The sequence below is a fragment of the Antechinus flavipes genome, chromosome 3 (assembly GCF_016432865.1).
Source record: "Antechinus flavipes isolate AdamAnt ecotype Samford, QLD, Australia chromosome 3, AdamAnt_v2, whole genome shotgun sequence".
In the NCBI taxonomy this organism is placed as follows: domain Eukaryota; kingdom Metazoa; phylum Chordata; class Mammalia; order Dasyuromorphia; family Dasyuridae; genus Antechinus; species Antechinus flavipes.
In genome coordinates this window covers 49,434,631-49,457,388 of record NC_067400.1, presented here as the reverse complement: position 1 = coordinate 49,457,388, position 22,758 = coordinate 49,434,631, and positions in this window count along the sequence as shown.

Below are 22,758 nucleotides of genomic sequence, written 5' to 3'. Positions count from 1 at the left end.
GGGGTGCCACAGGTAACCCTAGAGCACTACTGAATCTAACCCTTTATACTATTAACTTCTTGATTTTTGACAAAGATGCACTGGCTCCGGCAGACAGGTTTTATAACCCACCGGAAGGGCAGTGTCCTGTGTGAACAGCTCCACTATCTTTAGATAATCACCAGTGATTTGGAGAGATTCAGAAAGTGGTGAATGGAAGGGATCAGATAGGTTAACTGCTTGGGGGAGAGGGTTTGCTTGTATCTCTACAGATGGAGAAGGAATCAGATGAGTGCCAATGAGCCATATTCGCCTTGTCCAGCAGAGACAGATGGAGCAGACCCTTGAAACGAAGGAGAAGAGCCGAGAAACATTGGGTGGTTCTGTTGCCCACCACTGAAAGAGCATGGAAGTTATGGCGTTTGATTCATGGACATCAAAAATTGTTAATGAGACACTGACACAGGACTTGAAAACCCTCAGGAATCATTGGAACCTCTGAGATATGATAAGATGTTGTAGGTCTTGAAAACCCTCAGGAATCACTGGATTTTCTGAGATATGATAAGACTGTTGCAGGACTTCAAAAACTTGCAAGAATCATTGGATTCCTGACACATGAAGTAATGGACAATAGATTGGTTTTGGACTATGTCTTGGCTGCTGAAGGAGGCGTATGTGTGATTGTTGTTTACATTCCCTCCTTTTAGGACTTCTGGAAATCTCTTACAACAACATGTTGATTCATATTGTTTGTTATATCACTACTTGCATGTACAATTCATGTTTGTTACACCACATTGAGCCTGCACCGCCTGTGGGAGATTCATCACTGCTAGCCTGTGCTTTATTGCTATGTGCTTGTGTAATATCTCCCATGCTGATGGGTTTGTGCATACCTGTTTCTAATAAGACCCTTTAGCCCAGAAACCTGCTAACAATATCTGGCTTGACTCCCCACTTCCCTTTGGTGTTTTTCATCTCTCTTCCTGAGAAGTCAGGGAGGGCATGATCACCTCCTTTTTGGGGTTCTCACCTCCCTGAGAAGTCAGAGATAGTGTGACCACTTGTGTTCTAAAACCAAAGTAAGCAGAAGATGTAGAGGGCTAAAACTATGAAAAGGTGCACTTGAATCAAACAACCAAGCGCTTAAGGTTAATTACCTAATCGATAAGAGACAATGGCTCTATTAGTATATGTTTGGATAAATGGCTCTTCTCACAGTTGATAAGGGGTGAATGTTTGGGGTTAAGATAATCGTAGACAAGGATTAGAGCATGGGGTGACAGAGGCCAGACTCACTTGGTAGCAAGAGGAGGAGGAGAAAGGTGGAGATTCTGGACTCCAGAAGTGAGAAGAGATCTTTGGCAAACTCCTGGCAGTTTGCCTGCTTCTTTCACTTCTCCCCCTAAAGATCAAGGACTTTTATTTATCCTGACTCTGGCTGATCCTGAGGCCTCCAGGGAGCTAGCTTGAATTTATTTATTTTAATTTATTGAACACGAATTGAATATTGAATATGAATAAATGAATCATGGATGTAAATAAAAGGGATTTCAGAGGCCTTTTTTATTTTTTGAGAAAAATGACATCATCTTGAGAGGTGGGACTCCCAGAATTAGTCTGGATGCTTTCCTGTATCTCATGCTGCTTCCTGGCTTAAAATCTACAAAACCCTCTTCCCAACAACAGCAACATTATTATGTGGGCAATAAAAATATTATTATTCCTATTTTTACAAATGAGAAAACGGCAGTACTGTAAAATTTTTACTTGTGCAGGATCTGGCAAGTGCTATGTCTAAGGTAGGATTTGAACCCAAATTCTTCACTCCAAGGGCCTCACTTTTTCTGATACATCCACAAGAATGAGGGAAAGATCAGGTCACCATATTGATTACATTTCACACTGAGATTCAATTCAGTCATTTAGCTTGTCATAAGCATTCCAAAAACTGTCATCTCTCTAGTAACTTTGTCTCCTAGATTTGTGTCATCTGAAAATTCAATTAAGATGCCATTTATGGCTTTATCAGTCACCAGTAAAAATATTAAACAGCACAGAGATCTCTAAGGTATCTTTTAGCTCTAAATCTTGTGATGTTAATTGGTGGAGAGGAGAGAGAGAAAGGGATTAAAAATTGGAAATTTGGTCTACATCTCCCAATAGAAACATTGTGCATGGTCAATAGATTTATATAGCACTTAAAGGTTTGCAAAGCATTTTTCATATGCTACCTCACTTAATCTTCACAATAACCCTGGGAACTGGAAGCTCTTATTGTCATCCCCATCTAACAGATGAGGAAACTAAGGCAAAAGAGATTAAGTGATTGCCCAGGATTATATAATTACAAGTATCTGAGGCAGATTTTGAATTCAAGTCTTCCTGATAAAGATAAAGAGTCTCTTTATCCATTGCACCTCATAGATGCTTAGAAATCTGGTCTTAGAAATTTACTAGCGGTTCCTCCCTAGGCAGTTACTTAATCTCTGGTTACCTCAGTTTCTTCATCTGTAAAATGAGCTAGAGAAGGAAATGGCAACCAGTCCAGTATCTTTGCCAAGAAAATTCCAATGGGGCCATGGATAGTGAGACATGATTGGTTAGCATTCTATCTATTGTGCCATCTTTCTCTATCTCTTTGTCTTTCTATCTCCACCCTCTCTCTTTCTGTCTCTATCTTTCTCTCACATCTCTGTCTCTCTCTTCTCTGGCTCTCTGTATATCTCTCTTTGTCTCTGTCTTTCTCTGTGTCTCTTTATCTCTGCCTCTCTGTTTCTCTGTCTCTCTCCCTGTCTCTCTGACTTAGTCTCTGTCTGTCTATCTGTCTCTCCTCTCTGTCTCTCTTTGTTTTCTCTGGAATTCTCTTTCTCTCTATCTCTCCCTCACTTTCTCTCTTTAACTCTGTCTCTTTTTCTCTGTGTTTCTATCTCTTCTCTGGACTTGGACCTCAGTTTCTTCTTCTGTAAAATAAAGGGATGACTTGATGACCTTAGAGATCCCTTCCAAATGTAATTCTATGATTCAATTGCTTGTTAAAAATTAGGTTTTTAACTTAATTAGCTTAAAAGATACATGAGGGTTTCAAGTATTGAAAATCAAAGGACATAAAGATTTTCTACTCAAAGATATCTGGTTGTAGTTTCTCAACATCAAAAAGAGTAGGAGGGAGAATTCAGGAGCAATCAAATTTCATAAAGACAAGTAAAGTGAAAAAAAGTGAAAAGACTAGCTAAAGGGAAGTGAACTTGTTAAATTCAGACTAAAAAAAATCAAAAGTTTAATAATACCTAATATAGTTTTACAAAGAAAAAGTAAACCTCTTGAATTTTATCTAAAATATAATTTTAATAGATTTTAATTTTTTAAAAAATAAAGAGAAATTTATTTTAACACAGTGAACAGTTTTAAAAAGTTTAATATTTAATAATAATCGATATAGATGTATATATCTTAAAGCTTCAAAATAGTTTGTATTTATTACCTCATTTGATCTTCACAGAATTTCCTATAAGTTTAAGACATATCCTCTTTCAGCAAATGAGGAAACTAAAGGTCCTAATGGCTCATGGCCCAATCTGAATAAGTATGAGCAGAATTTGAATCCAAGTATCTCCAGACTTGACCTATCAGCATTCATAGACATGATCATTTATAATGATATAAAAGGTCCTTGGAAGCCATCCAGGATCATTCGTTATTCCTCATAAATTGATATAATAATTTTCGCTTTGATAGAAATAGTAGATAATAAATGCTTGTTAAATGGATTTGGACAAGAAAACATTTCCCTTTAGGATATCCTTAGCAGTATCTCTCACTAAAAGAAACAAATGAAATGTAACCTTTGCTAATTCTGATTAAGTCTAATAATGGGATAATAGGCAATAATCATTTATTAAGCTCTTAAGCTTAGGTGCTGCAGTAATACAATAATACAGGCTGATGGGGACTTATACTTGAGTAGTAGCTTAAGGAATAGTGAGAAGGACATATGATGTAGACACAAGATGTTGTGAAGATAGAAATGACAAGATTTGGAATCAGATTGCATTTGTGGGGTAAAAACAAGAAAAGGCTTGAAGAATGCAGTGAGATTGAGTACCATATTACCTTTGACAGGATGCTCACCTGGACAATTCAGGTAGAATTGGCTGGTAGAAGTCTTTCTTGATTTACTAAAGTTTTATGGCCTCCCCATTATCTTTCATTTGTTTTGAATTTCTTTTGGATGTATATATACATGTAAATACATGTATATCTGTAAATAATATATACATGTAAAATTAATATACATGTAAATATAATATATACATGTGAATAAAACAGAAGCTTCTTGAGGGCAGGGCTAGTTTATTTTTGTTTTGGTAGCCTAAGCACCCAGCATAGTTCCTAGCACCTGGGAACTTAATAAATGCTTGTTGATTGATTTATTCAATGTCACTTCACTCTCCTTTTCAATTATCCCCTAGTTATGATACGTGTTACTTGGGATTTTTTTTTTATTCATTTACTTTTTATTTATGGAATAAACCAAGCATTTTCATACTATAGTATAGGCTTTTTAAAAGATTACAAATGAAACCAAAAATCTTTTATATACAACTTTCTATTTCTTTTAAATATATAATAAATTTATTATGTGAATTTCTTTTTTCCTTTTTTCTTCCATTCTCCTGCTGTAGAGATGGCTACCATTAAACACAATGTGTGTACATATGTATATATATGTACATATATAATATATATGTAAAATCATTCTATAATACTTCTATTTATCCGTTCTTTCTTTGAGTGCAGATAGCATCTTCTTTTATATGTCCTCTGCAGCTAACTTGGATATTTATAATAGTCAAAATGATTTATTTGCTCAAAGTTATTCTTAAAACAATATTGCTCTTACTATATACAACATTCTCTTGGTTTTACACATTTTGCTCTTTGCTCTTTCATGCAAGTCTATCCGTGTTTTTTTTTTTTTAATTTTTCTTGAGGCTCTTGCATGAAAAGTTTTGGATGAATTATTAAGCTTATTTTCTCTCTGGTTTCACTATTGCTCCATGTTTTCAATTCTTTAGATTTTTTTCAGATTTATTTGCAACTAAAAACCAAGTTTGAGTCATACATATTTAATCCAACAACTATTAAATTGAATCTGAGGACCTGAAACCAAGCCAATAAAACCAAGTATGGAGCAAATACATAGCAAATTATCTTCAGATAAGCAGAATGACTTCTGTTCAAGCACTTCATTCTAAATATCTCTTTGCTTTGTTTTTGAAAGAGGAGAGGAGTAACAATCAATCAATGAGCATTTATTAAGTGTCTATTATGTGCCAAGGAGTGTGCTAAGAACCAACAACAGAAAGGACTTTTTCCTTATTAGAAATCTTCTTTTTTTTCTTTTTTTGCAGGGATGTGCGCTGGAGTAACCTCTAACTAACTTCTCAGTGATTAAATTTTCAGCATGAGCATTTACATTAATGGAAATTGGAACAAATCAGCTATTGATTTATTGTTTAAACTTGAGAACTTGGTGGGGAAAAGAGGTTAATAAAGTAGATTAAACTTTAAAATGTCATGTGTACTTTTTTTAAATCAGAAAGTTGGTTAAGTTTTGCCAGTGTGTGTGTGTGTGTGTGTGTGTGTGTGTGTGTGTGTGTGTGTGTGTATAGAAAGAGAGAGAGAGAGAGAGAGAACTTATACGGATAGTACACTGCTAGGACTAGGTGTAGTGGTTGATGGGTATGATAGTGGTTCCATACCACTGAAAGTCTCACAATCTAGTAAGAGTGACTAAGACATGCATAAAGAAAGAAAAGACAAATTATAAACATCTATGACACAAATATATATATCAAGAAAGGCAAAGATAAAAAGAAAAGTCCCATATATACCAAATTATATATAGCAGTACTTTTTACTATAACAGAGGACTGTAATGTTCCATTATATTTCCACATTAGTGAATGGTATGAGCATGGGCATGGAGGTGGGGAAGCAAATGATTCATTCAGGGAAATGACCTCTTAAATTCATGAGCTGTTTTACGTTCTCACACTAGAAGAGCCAATGAACATGGTCCTCATTTCCAAAGCATGTTGTGAAGTGATAATATCACTAGGCATCTATCTCATGAGGGAACTGTCAAAGGTAGTTCTCTTACAGGAAAGTACTCAAAGCCCAGTTCTCATAGTGGTTTTACCAGTTAAATTGTTTCTTTGTTTTGGTTTTCTTTTTATAAAGATGATGATGTTTAATGTTTGTATTGTCTACTTTAAAGATGTTAAAAGAGCATATTTTGTGTCTAAACTCATTTGTTTGGAGAATTTGTTTTTAATTGTCATAGGATGATACATTTAAAACTAGAAGGTCCTTAATTCAATCCCCTCATTGTACAAATGAAGTAACCAAGACCAAGAGAAGTTACTGTTTGCCCAACATTGTTGTTGTGAGACACAGAGGTGAGATTTATATCCAGGTCCAGTGATTTGCAATCCAGCATTGTGTCCACTACACAGCCCTAATTGATGTAATTTGTTGGTAGTCCTGACAGAAAGATAGGAGACTTCCCTTCCCCTTATCTCACTAGTTGTTGAATGGTAGAATCAAGGACTTTCAAGCTTCAAACCAGTAATGCAAATTCTAATGATCTGGTACAGGTACATCTGCAGAATAGAGGTTCAGGTGATAATGGCAGAGAGATGTGTGTGTGTGTGTGTGTGTGTGTGTGTGTATTGTGCATATGTATAGTGAGGGAGATGGAAGCTTCATGAAAGACATAAGGAGACAGCAGCATGGTGTGGAGGATAGAGTTCAGGATTTAGAGTTAGAAACACCTGAGTTTGAATTTCACGATCAGATTCTTACAAACAAGGATGCAAGTAGTGTAGAGAGGTTAAAATTTGGTCAGACATCAAAGATGCCAAAATCATTTCCCTGCATCCTGGACCATTACCAACTGTCTTGATTTTTGTCTTGCCACTGAATTTCTATGACTGAAAGAGAGAAAGTGATGATCATGACATCCTCCCAGGATGTCATTAGTACTTTTGTAAAATGAAGGATAAACTATAATAACAAACAAGGACACTCTGGGCAGGTCAGTTCTGATTGTGCTACCTACCTTGTATTTAATTATGATTATGAAGATCAAATGAGATAATAGATGTGACCTTAAATATTACAGTACTAAGGAATTGCAGCTTAAAGAGTTCTCAAATTCCTGGTAATATTCACCTACAAGGAACTTGTCATAGTCTAACCTGACTTCTTATCACTCCTTTTATTTTATTCCAGTATTCTCAATTATTGCTCACTTCCTTTTCCATTTATTCTTTTCCCATAGAAACTTTGTGACCAGAGTTTATTTTTTTGCCTGACTCCCTTTGGAACAAAAAAAGGTAAAAAATCATTTTCATATGTGGCAAGTTTAACAATGATAATAGTTGCTAGGTTTGGGAAAGAGAAGAGATGATAGATCAATTTTCCCTCTTTCCTCTCCCCAAGGAGAGCTGTCTTATACTTATAGATTAAATTCAGTCGTGCAAGAGGCAGCTAGGTGGTACTGTGGTTAGAGCACCAGCCCTGAAGTCAGGAGGATCTGAGTTCAACTAGGCTCTCAGACTTACTTACCAGATATGTGACCCTAGACAAGTCACTTAACCCCAATTGCTTCAGCAAAAAAAAAAAAAAATAATGATAATAATTCAGTTCTGTAAGAGACTGACCACTACCACTTTGGTAGGTGATGTGAACATCAGTATCTTTTTTTTTTTATTTTCTTACAGCAATAACTCATAGAGCCAGGGAAATTTATTTATTTATTTATTTATGTGAGACAATTGGGGTTAAATGAATTGCCCAGGATCATACAGCTAAGTAAATATTAAGTATCTGAGGACATATTTAAACTCAAGTTCTCATGACTCCAGAGCTGGTGCTCTATCTACTGGGCCATCTGGTTGCCTCAAGAAAAATTACTAATAGCTTAGGTTTGGGATTATGTCTAATGTTTATTCTAAGTAGATAATACAAAGATACTTAATAGACAGTATAAATCAGATACAGGGTAGCTATTTATTTTCTTTGTCACAAAAGAATGTTTAATGCACTTAATACGTATTATTGTTCATTTACCAAAAAAAAAAAAAAAAAAAAAAAAAAAACCTTTAAAATATGCAGCAGCCCAAAAGCTATGATGATTTCCTGGGGATCTGATAATTAAAATATAAATATAATTTGCAGATCTCCTTAATAGACATTTTCATTTCACCTCAGACCTCCAGTATTCAAACAAGTATCTCCATGTCCATGCCTTCTGTGGACTAGGCCAAGGTCTGGAGCTCCTTTCTTGGTTATTGGTCATTTTCTCCAAGAAAGACATCCTTGCAGAACACAAGCACTAACTAAGGAACACAGACACTCCTAAAGCACCTAGTTGTCCAGTGCCTAAAAACCTATCTCAGGATTACAATTGAGTAACCTATAATCAGGCAAAGAAACAAAGCAGAAGAAGAAACCAGAAATTCAGGTTCAAATTGATCTAGCTGAGCCCCTGTTCTAATTGCCTCACTGGGACATAGACCCATACTGTCAGCATACAGAAAGCCACCCTATTCCCTTCCCTCTGATAAAATTATATGATACCTTTTTGAAGAAAGTAAGAGACAGAGAGCAAAGCCATTTTTAAGATGCAAACTTTCATCATTATCACTCCTAACCAGAGCAGGACATAGAGATTATAAAATACTTTTTTCCTTTGTAACTCTTTCCCTTCTCTTTTTTTTTTTTCACTTAGGACCTATAAGGAAGGGTAAAAAGTACAACTCAGTGATGTGAGGGTATAAAAATTTAGACTCATTTATGTTTCAGGGTGATCTCAAAATGAGCCAGTAAGGCCAACTATGTGAGTCACAAATTGGCTATAATTAAAACAACTCAGTGATGAGTTAGGAATTCTTCCTTCAGCACTTATTTTCCCACACAGACAGAAGGTCCTTTTATAATTGTGGTTTTGTAAGTTAAATGTTACAGAAAAAAAAGCCTCCCTGGGCAAAGATGAAGAATTACTCTTCTTTTCTCCACAAAGCATGAATTTTTTTTTTAATGGTCAACCTGGTTGTACATAAAATTCATTTTCCATTCCATTTTAATAAAGTCCTTGTGTCATTTAAAATATTAATAACAGAAATTGAAAAGCATGATAGAAACAACCACCAAATGCTATTTTTTAAACATAAATTAAATTTTAACTTTCATTAAATTAAATTCTATATACATAGAAAGCAAAAGACTTGTGGCTTGCAGAATGAGGTGGAGAAGAAGGCCTAGCTCTGGGTTCAAATCTCGGAAAGCCTGATGCCAGGGAGTGTGGATTAGACTTTTCTCACACTTTCCTGGATCAGTGACCAACTCTGCTTGACTTTCTCTCTTTACCTTTGCACAGGATAAAGGCACCAGCCAAGAGCCTCTAGTCATGTTTAAGAACATATGTATCTATCCCCATGGAGTCAGAGTAATTATTCTATTGAGTCATGTGCCCTTGCCCAACTCTCCCTCACTTAAATCCAATTCAATTGCATGTCATGGCACCTCCAACCTTATGTCATGGTATTCTTTGAAAATAAAGGACAAAAAATAATTAACTATCTACAGGCTTCTCCCTATTCCATAGATAACATAGATTTTTCCCATTGTTGTCTTTAATTAAGTGACTTGATTTTTGGCTTGACCCAGAGAATAATAAAAGAAAAAAAAAAAACATAAGGAGATGGACTTAAAGTAGAAAGGATAGGCTTCTAGTCATTCATGAAGTCTTGCAAATAACCAACAGGGCAAAGAAGGAACTATCAAGTTATGCACACCACAGAGAAGTCAAAATTAGTCATGACTAAGATTTTGTCTCAGAGTGGGAATTATGAGGGATACTTACAGCATCTTGGGGGTTCCCCTTATCTAATTCCACTCTTGACCTGCCTCAGATGAGTAGGGCATGAGGATGTGCTTTGTCCAGCTCACCTCTCAGTTTGGGAACTTGTATCCTTCCTCCTTGTCTTCCCTGCCTGACCTTGTCTTCTATAGAAGGGCCCAAATTTGCAATATGGTGTTCTTTCTCTCCCCAATGGTCAGGCTATTTAGTACGATATATTTCCTTCCAGAGCTACCTTTCTTTCTAATTCCTTTTATATACAGTAGGGACAGCAGCAGCATCCTAGAATAGAATTTCTCCCCAAGATGGATAATCATCTTCCCTGTTTCCTGAAGCATAGAAACATTAAGATATCTTAGAACTTTCTCCTTCTCTTCCTCCATTCCTATGATCACATGCCTTTTGAGCCTCCTCCCCCATTCCACCTTGTGACAGCTGACTGCAATGTAGACAAAATAGTATAAAATCCAATAAAGGAACCAGAAATAAAACCCACAGTCTCAGATATCTGTACATAAATACACAAAGTATTACATGTTACACATTTAGTGTACTACACGTTACACGTTAAGTGAACTAGACATTTTAATGCCAAGAGGCAAAGTTAGTGTTCAAGTTATCACTGAGACAGTATAATAGGGCTCTGGGAATCTAACAGGCAATAGAATCACAACTACTAATTCATTATCTTGTTTAATGACAATTCCATTTTTTTTTTCAAATGATACAGGCAGCAACCAAGGGAGTTCTATTCTGGATTTGATTCTGACAAATAAAAAAATGGAAGTTGCTAAGACATAAGAGACAATCAATTAGATTTTGTGATAAAACTTTGTGAAACCCAATATAATGGGCCATATATTCTCCATCTAGGTGAGCATATTGCATAGAGTTCAAAGAAAAAATGGATAGGATCCTATGCCTTAAAGTTATGTATTAAAAAATCAACTCAGGAGATATTGGAAATTCTAAATAGGCAAAAAGAAAGAATTATGATCATTAGAGGAAAGGGAGACATTCAAAGGGACTGGGGTTCAAAATGAAATATTTGACCTTACTGCTTAGCACAGTGCCTAACACACAGTAGTTACTTAATAAATGCTTATTGGTTATGTGACTGACCTGCTTCTACAAAAGGAAAGCAAGGACAGGTAACAAAGGATAGATACAAAAGCATGATATAGTCTTATGAGAAGAAGGTAATTTATTGTAATGTGGAAGGCACTTGACTTGAAGTCAGGAATTTCAAGTACTGTTTTACATACTTACCAGCTTTGTGACCCTGGGCATGTCATATTACTTCCTAGTCTCAGTTTTCCTAGTCTTTGAAATGAGGTGATTGTACTCAATGATACCAATGATCCCTTTCAACTCTAAAACTATTATCCTATGAGAAATGTCATAAGCTTTGAAATTCAGAATGAGATAAAGATAATAAGTAGAATTGTCTTAAATAAGGGGAGATGAAGAATGAACAAAAAAGAGGGATAAGATTATTGTTTGGGGTGGATGGGATAATGGTAGCAGACAATAGGAAGAACGTAACACTACTCAACACTCAACACTGAAACTAAAGTGACTTAACCTTTGCTGAATATATGACAACTAAGGCATAACTATTATATTTGTCTTATTTTCTTTACCAATGATCATACTCTTTGGATCAGAAAGGATAGTACAAATAGCTTCAGTGGGACATTGATATCCCAAATTAGTAGGGACATAGTAAGAAAGCACTTAAGCAAATAGGATTGCTAAGTCACTATGAACAATCTTTGAAAGATCAAAAATGATGGGAAAGAGGATGTCAGAAAAGCATGTCCGTATTTTCACAAATGGAATGATAAAAGAGTGTGAATTTTAAGTTTATAATTTTAACAGATGATTAGTGAATATTTAGAAAAGAGAGCAATGATAAGAACCTTCATCACTTCATTAAAAATAAGTTGCCTCAAATTAATCTAATTTCTTTATCGTTAAGGCAATGTTGTAATTAAAAAATCTGTCATTCTCTTCTTGTGGACAAAATAAAGGAAGTTAGGCTTAAGAAGAATAAAATGGATACAGAATTGATAAAATGGTTAGATCTAAAGTATAGTCCTTAGTGGCTCAATGTAATTTGGAAAAAATTTGTTAATGGAGTGCCCTAGGTCACTATCTGACCTCATGTGAAACAGTTTTATCAATCACTTGGACAAAGCCATAGATGATAGGACACAAAGACATAGATGATTAGGAACAATAGTGACAGAATTGGGATCTATTAAAATCTTGTCAGGCTAGAACACTGAATCACTAGATCATATGTTTGATAACCAAGGACCACCCTAGATAATTATAGAGAAGTTCACCATTATGTAGTCCTTGTCTAGTACATAGTAAATGCTTAATAGACTTGCATGAGAGAATCATAGAAAAATGCATGCATAACATGAACCAGAATATTAATACAATGCATTTAAAAACACACAGTTCATATTACTTTTAAATTTTATATTAATATTTTATTTTTCATATCAACTAAATTTCCAAAAACATGTATATACACACATATGGGCAGAAATCTATGCATAAGGCAGAGAGAAGATGTATGCATATGTGTATGCTTATATATAAATACACACACACACACACATATATATGTATATATATATATATACATACACATGTAGGTAGGTAGGTAGGTATAGACACATATCTCCTGTGATAACAAGAAAGGGGGAGGAGAAAAATGCAACAGTTCAGCAAAACTAACCAACTCATAAACTTATTTGGACAAATACTCATGGTCCCTACACCTTTGCAGTATAGAGAGGGATGCTCATCTCATTTTTTTTCAGACCCAGCAATAACCAAATACTCATTTTTGTTGTATTCACGTTTTTGCACTTGGCTATCTTCCTGGTTATCCTTATTTCAGGTTGAAGAATTTCACATATTTTCCCCATGGTTTACATGGTCCATCAATATGGCTATGCTTCAAGGTCTCAGGACTTTCAGTCTCCATATCTATTGTAGAACATGATATGATTGGAGATCAGGAGGATTCCCTTCACAGACTCAAGATGAACCCAATAACCACAACAACATCCACATAGTATTTTAAGATTTGTAAGCCCTTTACAAATTCACAGATCCTCACAGACAGCTTAGAGATAGTTAGTATTATTTTCCCCATTTTATAGAAGAGGGAGTTATAATTGAGTATCTTATTTAGGAGCACTCAGAATTTGAACTCAGATCTTCCAAATTCCAAGTCTAATATTATATCCATTATACTATCTAACTGCTCTTAAGGCAGGAAGGTACTTCAGAAGTTACTCAATCAAATATCCATTATAGAGATGAGCAAACTGAGTCCAAAAAAGGATCAATGATATGTTTCAGGTTACAGCAGAATAAGAACAAAGGAAATTAACTGTAGTGAGAGGTCTTTAGATTCCAAAATCCACCATGTATATCTGTGTGTGTATGTGTATGTGTGTCCATTAAGGACAAGAACCATCTTTGTTCTTATCTTTTGTTTTTGCATCATTTCCTTTCCCCAAATTTTCTTTTCCAAAGTAAAAGAGAAAGAAGAAAAATAAGTCACTATTATTAACCAAATTCAAAATCACATGTAGTTTTCATCCATTATTTTCCCATCATTGTAAAGAAGAAAGGAGAATGAATTCTCAGATCTCTTTTTCATGGTCAATATTAGTCATTATAATTATATAATGTCTATGTTTCAATTATAAGAATTGCTTATTGAGACAGAACTTTCTGGGGAATCTCGTGAGATCTGACTGCATCTCAGCCCTGCCACCTAAAGAATTTCCTCTCACTGCATTTAATTTCCTTTATCACTACTCCGCTTGATCTCTGATCAACCACAGATTCAGCAATCTGTGCCCTCTTTTTTCTCAAGCTGTAAGAAAGTCTGACCCACCCCATATTAAGAGATACTCCTGGTTGAGATAACTTTCACTTGAGAAAATAATGTTCATTTGGTCAAGAACTAATAAAACTTCCTAATTAGCTCTTGAAAATATTTTAAAAAAATCTTTCCATCAGGGCAGCTAGTTGTTGCAATGGATAGAGCACCAGCTCTCAAGTCAGGACTTGAGTTTAAATCTGACCTCAGACACTTAGCACTTCCTAGCTGTGTGACCCTGGGCAAGTCACTTAACCCCAATTGCCTCAGGGGAAAAAATCTTTCCATCAACTGGCTTGGATTGTTCAAATCATCCAAAACTTTCAGCAGTCTCTCTGATAAATAGTTATTGACCTGAACTAAAATGCACACAAAAAAGAGGAGGGCTACTGTGCCATTTCAAATCCTCAATCCTTAGTTCCCTTAAGGACACTATTTATTTCAGTAGAAGAAAAGTGACAAATTTTTGTACCACTAGATAATATTTTAATTTTTTTCTGCTATAGCTACTCATGAAGACCATAAGGGATAGAATGGCTTAAAGCAATAGTGTAGGGAAGAATATCCACAACAGTGAAATCATAAAGCCTTAGAGATTTTGAACGAAGTCAGATGATTGGATTATATAAACTTGATGGTCTGTCTTTTCAATTCTGATGACCAAACTATATATATCTATATTCACATAGATATATATATGCATATATGTACCCATATGTAATCATGTGTGTATATGTATGTATATGTGGCGTGCCCATGTGAACATGTGATAGCCAAACATCTACTGATGAACCTCTCAGAACTTAGGCCGATCCTTGACCAGGAGACATAGCTGTCATCAAGCCTCTACAGAAAGCCCTTCTGACTTTATGGGACTTAGAGCTTGCATCCTCTTATTATGTCCATGGAGATTCTAGCCAGAGTTTCGTATCACAATTAGAAATCAAATTAAGACTTTAATGCATATTACTCTGCCCTAGTGTGAATAAAAGTAAAATAAAACCAAAAAAACCACAAAAATCCTAAATGAGCAGTGACAAATAAACATGGTTTATTTTTTATAAACATCTAGAAATTGTTTCTTTCATATCTCGGATTTCGATTTTAGTTACATTTTAACCTTACACAACGACATATATGAAGATACTCAGTATCCCATTCATACCCAGCATATTTCTGTTGCAAATGCATTTTAAATCAATAGGATTATCTATTTATTTTGAACTAATAGGATCATCCTATACAAGGATGTTCCCACTTATTTTCCCAATTATTTCCAATTATTTTCTTTGATGAGTAATGATTTCATTCACTGAGCAGAAAATAAAACAAACCCCAGTAGAAAAGAGAAGTGTTGACAGAAGAGTTTTTATCTGAACTGATGTGTGAGATTTTGTAAAGAGAACACATCCTGTTTCCAGCCTCTTCTCTCTTGTTATGATCTTAGTCACCACTCTCACCTGGGCTATTGTACTCTACTTACCTCCAACCTCTCCCTTCTACTCCATCCTCCAATGAGGATGAATGTTCAATCATGTGCATAGGCAATAGTCATAGTCAAAACAATGTAGGTAAAACCATAGTAGCCTTAAGCTTTGCCAGACTGCCAAGGGGGTCCGTGACATATAAATTTAGATCCTGAACCTAGCAGTCTTTACACATGCTATTCCCGATGTGTGGACTGCACTGATTGCTCACTCCTGCCTCTTAGAATTCCTGGCTCTCTTCACATTTTATCTGAAATATCCCTTATTTATTAAATAAGGATTTTCCCGATTCCCCCCTATCTGCTAACTGCTGTCAAGTAACATGATTCTATTGTCTATATGGTAAAATAAATAAACAAATAAATAAATAAATAATCAAAGAAATATATACTTAGAATATACACTTCTCATTCAAAAGAATGTAAGCTCCTTGAGGATGGGAACTGTTGAATTTTTGTCTTTATAACCATTGCAGCAAGCATATTACCAGGGATCTACTAGATGCTTAATAAATTACTTATGGATTGATTAAATGGAAAGATCATGTAGCTAAGAAATGAACTTTTAAAAATAGTTAACATTTATGTAATGCTTATGTACTAAGTAATGTTAAGCACTTATAATTTTTTTCATCTTATTTGATCTTCACAACAACTCTGGGAAGCAGGTGTAATTATCCTCATTTTATACATGGAAAAACTGATACTGAGAGAGGTTAAATGACAGTTAAAGATCACAAAACTAGTATCTGCGGTAAGATTTGAACTCAGGTCTTCCTTAAGCCAAGTTTGATGTCCTAGCCATTGTGTCACCTAGATGTTAAAAGAGTAACTAGCAATTTTGATACCATGCATGAGAGGGACTTAGTGTTGATTTATAATTGGGTCCCCACCTCAATTAGGAATCTTATTTGCAAGGGGGTCCAATTGTCCACAATCTTAATTAGTAACATTAGCAACTTTAAATGAATGTTTGTTAAAATCAAAATAGAACACATACAGAGAATCTCCTTACTCAACCCCCTTACTCTCTCTGCCAATATTTTTGGTATGAAAATTTGAAGGAAACAAAACAATTATAATTTTTACCCCTGAAGAGAAACAACTTTTTCTCTCGGACTTAAGAGTTTTTTCCCCTTTATAAACAAAGCAACAACAAAATGAAAACATCTTTGTACTTCTTTGAACTCATTCACACTTCATTACTGAATTATAAAACACACTCATTTAAAGAAATTCTGAGCTCAGAAAAAGAAAAGAACCAATTGACCGCCAGCAAATTGGGACTGAATTTTCACCCAGATCTACTCTTACAAGCTATTGTTGCTTTTGGAGAGGGAGAAGAAATTCACTCCCAAGATCATTAAAATTTTCACTTCTATAAGGGGTAGAGAGTGACAACATGGGAATATCATGTTGCAACTATAAATAAAGAGGTATATGCTTTTGAACTGATTTAGGATAAAATTTAAAGAGAAGCAATACCTATATCCCATCTCTCATTACTTCTAGCTGGACATTTTGGAGGGAGCAAAATAAGCAGAAGTTTGGGAACTTCTTTTGAGGGCTTTATATCATTCAGCTTTCTTTCTTTTTTTTTCTCAAATGCCCAATAAATGCTGATATTACCTAGTTCTCATTCGAGTAGAATTATGCTTTAGTATGCTAAAGGAACATACATATGTTTATTGTGTTTAAAATTCAGCAAATTTTCAAACCTTAACATTTCCCCCCCAAAAAATCCTTACCATGACACGGAAGTGTAACTTTTGAGCTGCCCTAAAATTACAACAGGGAGGAAATACATAAAGAAACCACAAACATGTGATGGAATAAAAGGAAGTCTGCAATTAGAAAAATCACTGACTTGTGCTGAACTTCACTGGCAATTGATTATTTACATAGATGGAACCTTTTAGATAATTCTTCAGGATTTCAGTATCATGGATCAGATCCCAATGCACTAGCTCTTGAGAATGATGTAGTGAAGCAGTCAGTTGCTTAGAGTTTGCTTTATAAAGAGACATTCGATACCCGAATCATTCTCCTAGGCATTACATCACTTCAGCACCCAGGAGACAACTCTTTTTCTCCTCTCATTTCTACTTCCACATCACTTTAGAGTGTCCTATGGGACTAGTATTTGTACTTCACCTTTATAATTGAGCCAAGCTCTCCTTCTGAATGCTGTGATTCAGCAGTTATTGTGAAATGATATTGAATTCAGTTTTCTTCCAATGTTACAGACAGCCATGACATTATAAAAATTAGCTTAGAAGCAATTAGGAAATTATCCCAAGAGGTATAAAGAGAAAGTCAGGCTTTTTTCTCTGCATTCTGCTAAACTTCCTTTTCTCTTCTAATGTATGTCTCCTTGAAATGTGCACATTTGGGGACGATTTTTCTCCCTTCACATCTAAACCGAATTTTTCTAGGACCGAATACCAGCCATAAACAAAGAATTTTTTTTTTACTCTTCATATGCAATCTACTCATATTCTGTCATTTTAATCTCCTTTCTCTTTTCTTTTCATTGTGAACTTTCTATGATTTTTCTCCCTATTTTTTTCTATGTACACTCTGGACTCCCATTGCTTCTTTGGTCTTGTCTTTCTCCCTTTTTTGATGATCCCCATATCTCCAGCATAATTTAAGACAAAACAAATGGTACATAGTGTGTAAAAGAAGCCAAGTTAGCTATGGAGTGGCCTTTGAGTTACAAATGAAAGAGACAAAAAGAATTATGATTTAAAAAACACATACACAAAGGGGTAATTAAGTCGAGATGATTGCGATTTTTCCAGGGTACGGGAATATTTGTCATCCTTTGGAAACTAGAAACAAAGCTTAATATTAAATAAGCAATAATATTCTCAAATGTTTAATTTGATCCACGATCTCATAAACAGATCTTATTTTCTTAATCACAATTCTTTCAATGTGATTCCTTTCCAACCAAGAATTAGTTTAAAAAGGAAGCTACCTCTGGCATTTTCTGTGAGTTCCTGTAACATCCTATCTGTTCCTTCATCTCTCAACAAAGAGCATATTTTAAGACTTTTGCCCTAAATGTAGTTTGTGCTGCTTACTCCAGGCAGAAAAATTCAGTTACTGCTCTGAAGAATAATTTCTTTGGTGGTGCTAGTAGTTATAATGCCATAGACAGTTACTGATATATTTTGAATCAAGTCAAGTCAGGTCAAGTCAATCCATATTCACTAAAAGGCCCATAGTACTGATTATTTGTATTCCTGTAGGACTATTTTAAAGATGTGCTTGGATAAGACATAGAAATATTTATTTTTTATATTTAGTATTTTGTTTTCCCCAGCTAATATGAAAAAACAATTTTTAACATTTATTTTTAAAACTCTTGAGTTCCAGATTCTTTCCCTTCCTTCAACTCTCCATCCCTTCTCCCCAATTGAGAAGGCGAGCAATTTAATACAGGTTATACATGTGTATTCACGCAAAACAAGAAATGCAATCTTTCACTCTTGGGTGACTGTCATTGCTAACACTGCTTTATAATAGACAGTTTTTTTTTCAATTTTGAAACATTTTTTTGTTTCTCCTAAAATCTAACATAGTACTCTAACTATAAATACTTAATAAATGTTTCTTCAGTTCAACTCAGACTGAATTGATTGAGATGATTCTAAAAGCTACATCATGTCAATGTCCATTTTCTTGGTCATTCCCTAGTCCTCTGTTAATGAATATCTATTGGTATTTGGTTAACAGTACCTCCGTGTACCAAGCAGCACCTCAAATTCAATATATTAAAACTGAACTAATCACTTTTCTTCCTAAAACTTACTGTGCCACTAATTTCTCTATACCTGTTCATGGGAGTACCATCCTTCCTAGTCACTGGTCCTGGAGTTACTCATAATCCTGGAGTTACTCATAATTCTGGAGTTACATTTGAGACTTCATCTTCCTTTCTCTCATGCCTACTCTTATCCAGTCAGGGACCAAGTCCTATTGTTTCTCCTGATCCAATATCACTTAGAATCTGTTTCTCCTCTCCATTCCCACTGCAACCATGGTGATTCAGGTTCATATTTCATTTCACTTAGGCAATTTTAATAGCTTCTACCTTTCTCCAGTCTATTCCTTTTATAATTCATCCTCCATAATGCTGCTTGAGTAATCTTTCTCATACATCCCTGTATATTTTTCATGTCACTCCATTACTTTAAAAAAAGTTACTGCCCATTTCCTGTGAAGTAAAGTAAAATATTTTGCCCTGGGATTCAAGACACTGGCCATCTTTCTTTTTCTTCCTTTATAAATTCTCATTTCTACCCAAGTAAGATTATTTTCTTTTATAAATTGTTTTAATTTCTTTCTTCCTTTGGAAGGTTAGGCTTGTATAAAAGTTAGCTAAGGAAAGATTTGAGGCCATCTTTCTTATCTACCAGGATTCTATCTGCTGTGGTATCTACCTGTCTTATATAATGTTGGATTTTTTCTAAATTTGTAAATTTTGTAAAATCTATCAGGACTCTATCCACTATGGTACCTGTCTGTCTTCTATAATATCAACAATTTTTTTTTTTTGGTTTTCTGGTTTTCTGTAAATTTCTGCTGGGTCTGGAAGTCTTGTACTCATCGAGGAAATGATGAACTCTGATAAGTATGCTGAATATGTTGAAAAGCAAAATTTCTTGGGAAATATAAAAATTAATAAATGGAAAATTGAATTATTAAATCAAGAAAGGTTAAGAAAATTATTCAAGCAATGAAGATCAACAAGCTTCAATAATGTAGGAATTCATTTGATTTAAATCCTATTGAAAACCTATAAACTATAATCAAGACTAGACTTGAAAAGTGGACTCGATCAAAAGTTACTTAATATTTAATGTGAGAAATGTATTGTTTCAAGATAAAAAATTGAAGAATCCGTATCAACATTTTGTAAACCAGGTGTCACATTGTATAAAGAAAATGTTAAGAAAAAAAAGAACATATAGAATATTAAATTCCAAAGAAACAATGGCCAATATGGCATTTTACCAAGAAGACCTCAAGGTTGGGATCTTCTTACTCTTATTTGGACCTATTACATGGGAAATGAACATTATGTGTAAGGTACTATGCTAGATTTTGGGAATATGACATATATATTAGATGAAGCCCTCAAAGATCTAATAGCCCAGTTAGGGAGATTTTAATAAAGTAATAGCTAACATTTATATAGGTTTTTAAGATTTATATAGAACTTTACCTAGATCATCTCATTCGATTTTCACATCTCTGAGAGATGGGTGCTATTATTGCCATTTTACACATGAAAAAACTGGAATGGATAAAAGTTAAGTGACTTGCTCAAAATCACTAGGTTATTAAATATTTGAATTAAGTTCTTTGCAACTTGAAGTTCAACACTGTATATTCCTCTAGACAGAACACATATATTCCACTAAAGGAAATTTCACAGCTTATGTTAAGGGATAAATCGTGATAATAAGACCAACCAACCATCAAGAAATAGTTGAATAACCTGTTCTGTAGTCATTATTTCAATGACTCCTTTTAATCAGGGTTTTTTTTTTGTTTTGTTTTGTTTTTGTATCATGGAATTCTTTTGAAATCTAGCAAAGTCTATAGGCCCCAATAATTGGCTAATCATGTTACATGACTCTGTTAATACAAATATTGTGATTTAGTGATACAGGGTTTAAAAAGTTTAGTTGAAAGCTTTAGTAATTTCCAAGTAGTGATAAATAAAAATGCTATTTTGAAATACTTGCAACTAAAATGTGATATGAAAATATTGATGATGTTTTGGCAAAGATACTGAAGAAAGATTGTGATTTAATGATAGAGGGTCTAGAAATTTTAGTTTAAAGCTTTAGCAATTTCCAAGTAGTGATAAATAAAAATGCTATTTTAAAATATTTGCAACTAAAATGTGATACAAAAATATCTTTGATATCTTGGCAATGATGCTGAAGTAGTTTGCCACTTCCCTCTTCAATTCGTTTTACAGATGAGGAAACTGAGACAAACACCAGTACCCAAGGTCACATAGCTAGTAAATGTCTGAGGCCAGAATTAATCAGACTTCCTGAATAAAAGTCCAATGTTTGATCTACTGAGAAATCTAATTGCCCCCAATAATAACAAGAACAAAAAGTGATGAATATAAATACTACGTTGAAATATCTGCAAGTGTAATATGATATGAAAATATCTGTGATTGTTTATTAGTAACAAAGCCATAAATCCTGCTAACACTATTGTGGTAGGTTGTACATATTTATAATTGAAAGAAATTAGTAGTAAGTAAGAAGTTTGTAAGTGAGTAAGAAATAAAGTAGAAAATAAGGAAGATATAAAGATATCTATGTTTTGAGTTTTTTTTCTTCTACCCAAGTTCATGGATCCTTGATTTCTATCCATGGTGGTTATAGACTCCAGGTTAAGAAGTTCTGCTTTAGGTGATAGCTTGTAAATCTTACATGGAGACATTTACTGGTTTTGTGTTATATTGGCACATTGTATACTGGGCAGGTTTTAAACCCTTGTGGAATTGAATTTTTCTATTTCTTAGATAGGTTCTTTCCTTAATAGCTTCTAGATACACTTTAAATATTATTTTTAAAAAGAAAAATGAAATTTAAAGTGATTTATTTTAAGGATTTCTTAGTTTGTATTTGAACAAATTCTTTGGAAGATTTTCTCCCTCCTCTGTGATATCATATCAGATAAGTCTGGCTGCGTCAGAATTTGGATCAGAGACCTTGAAGCACTTTTATGTGGCCTGGAAAAGAGCATCATTAATTCAGAATCCCATATATCTCCTTCATCAAAACCTTGCTAGAATCTTCCATTAAATTTCCACAAGACTTCTGCTAAACTTCCAAATGTAACAGCAAAGTCATGATTGGTTTGGGTCCAATAATAAGGCCCTCACTTCTTTCTTCATTTCCCATCTAGGGAATGAGCTTTGTCTCCTTAATTTGTTTCTGCTGTTTCGATATTCAGTACTGAAATAGCTAATCCATCCACAGTTTAGAATGATTTTTCTGGGAGATGAATACAGGCATCTGACATCCCTTCTTTATTCTCCTGGTGCCTCACGTGGAAGAGTGGGAAGATCAACCACATTTGGGAACTAGGAAAAAAATGTTATAATTAATTTTGAAACTGGTATAAAATATTCTCCACATCTTGCATCTTTAATGCTTTTCCAGTCGATGAATTTAATCCTGGCTCTCTTTGATTTTTAAAGGAATAATAGCTATGTAATTAGCAAAGGCCTGTTTTAAATATGCAGGGTAGGGATGAAAGTGGCAAAAGATGTCTTAGACATGTCTGGCTTGTCTAAGTGATGAGGGAGAAGCCAGAGCAAAACTGGCCTGTGGGTCTCTTTGTTTGTTCAGGGTCTGCCACTAGCCCACTCTTCCCTCCAAGCAAGCTTTTGAAATC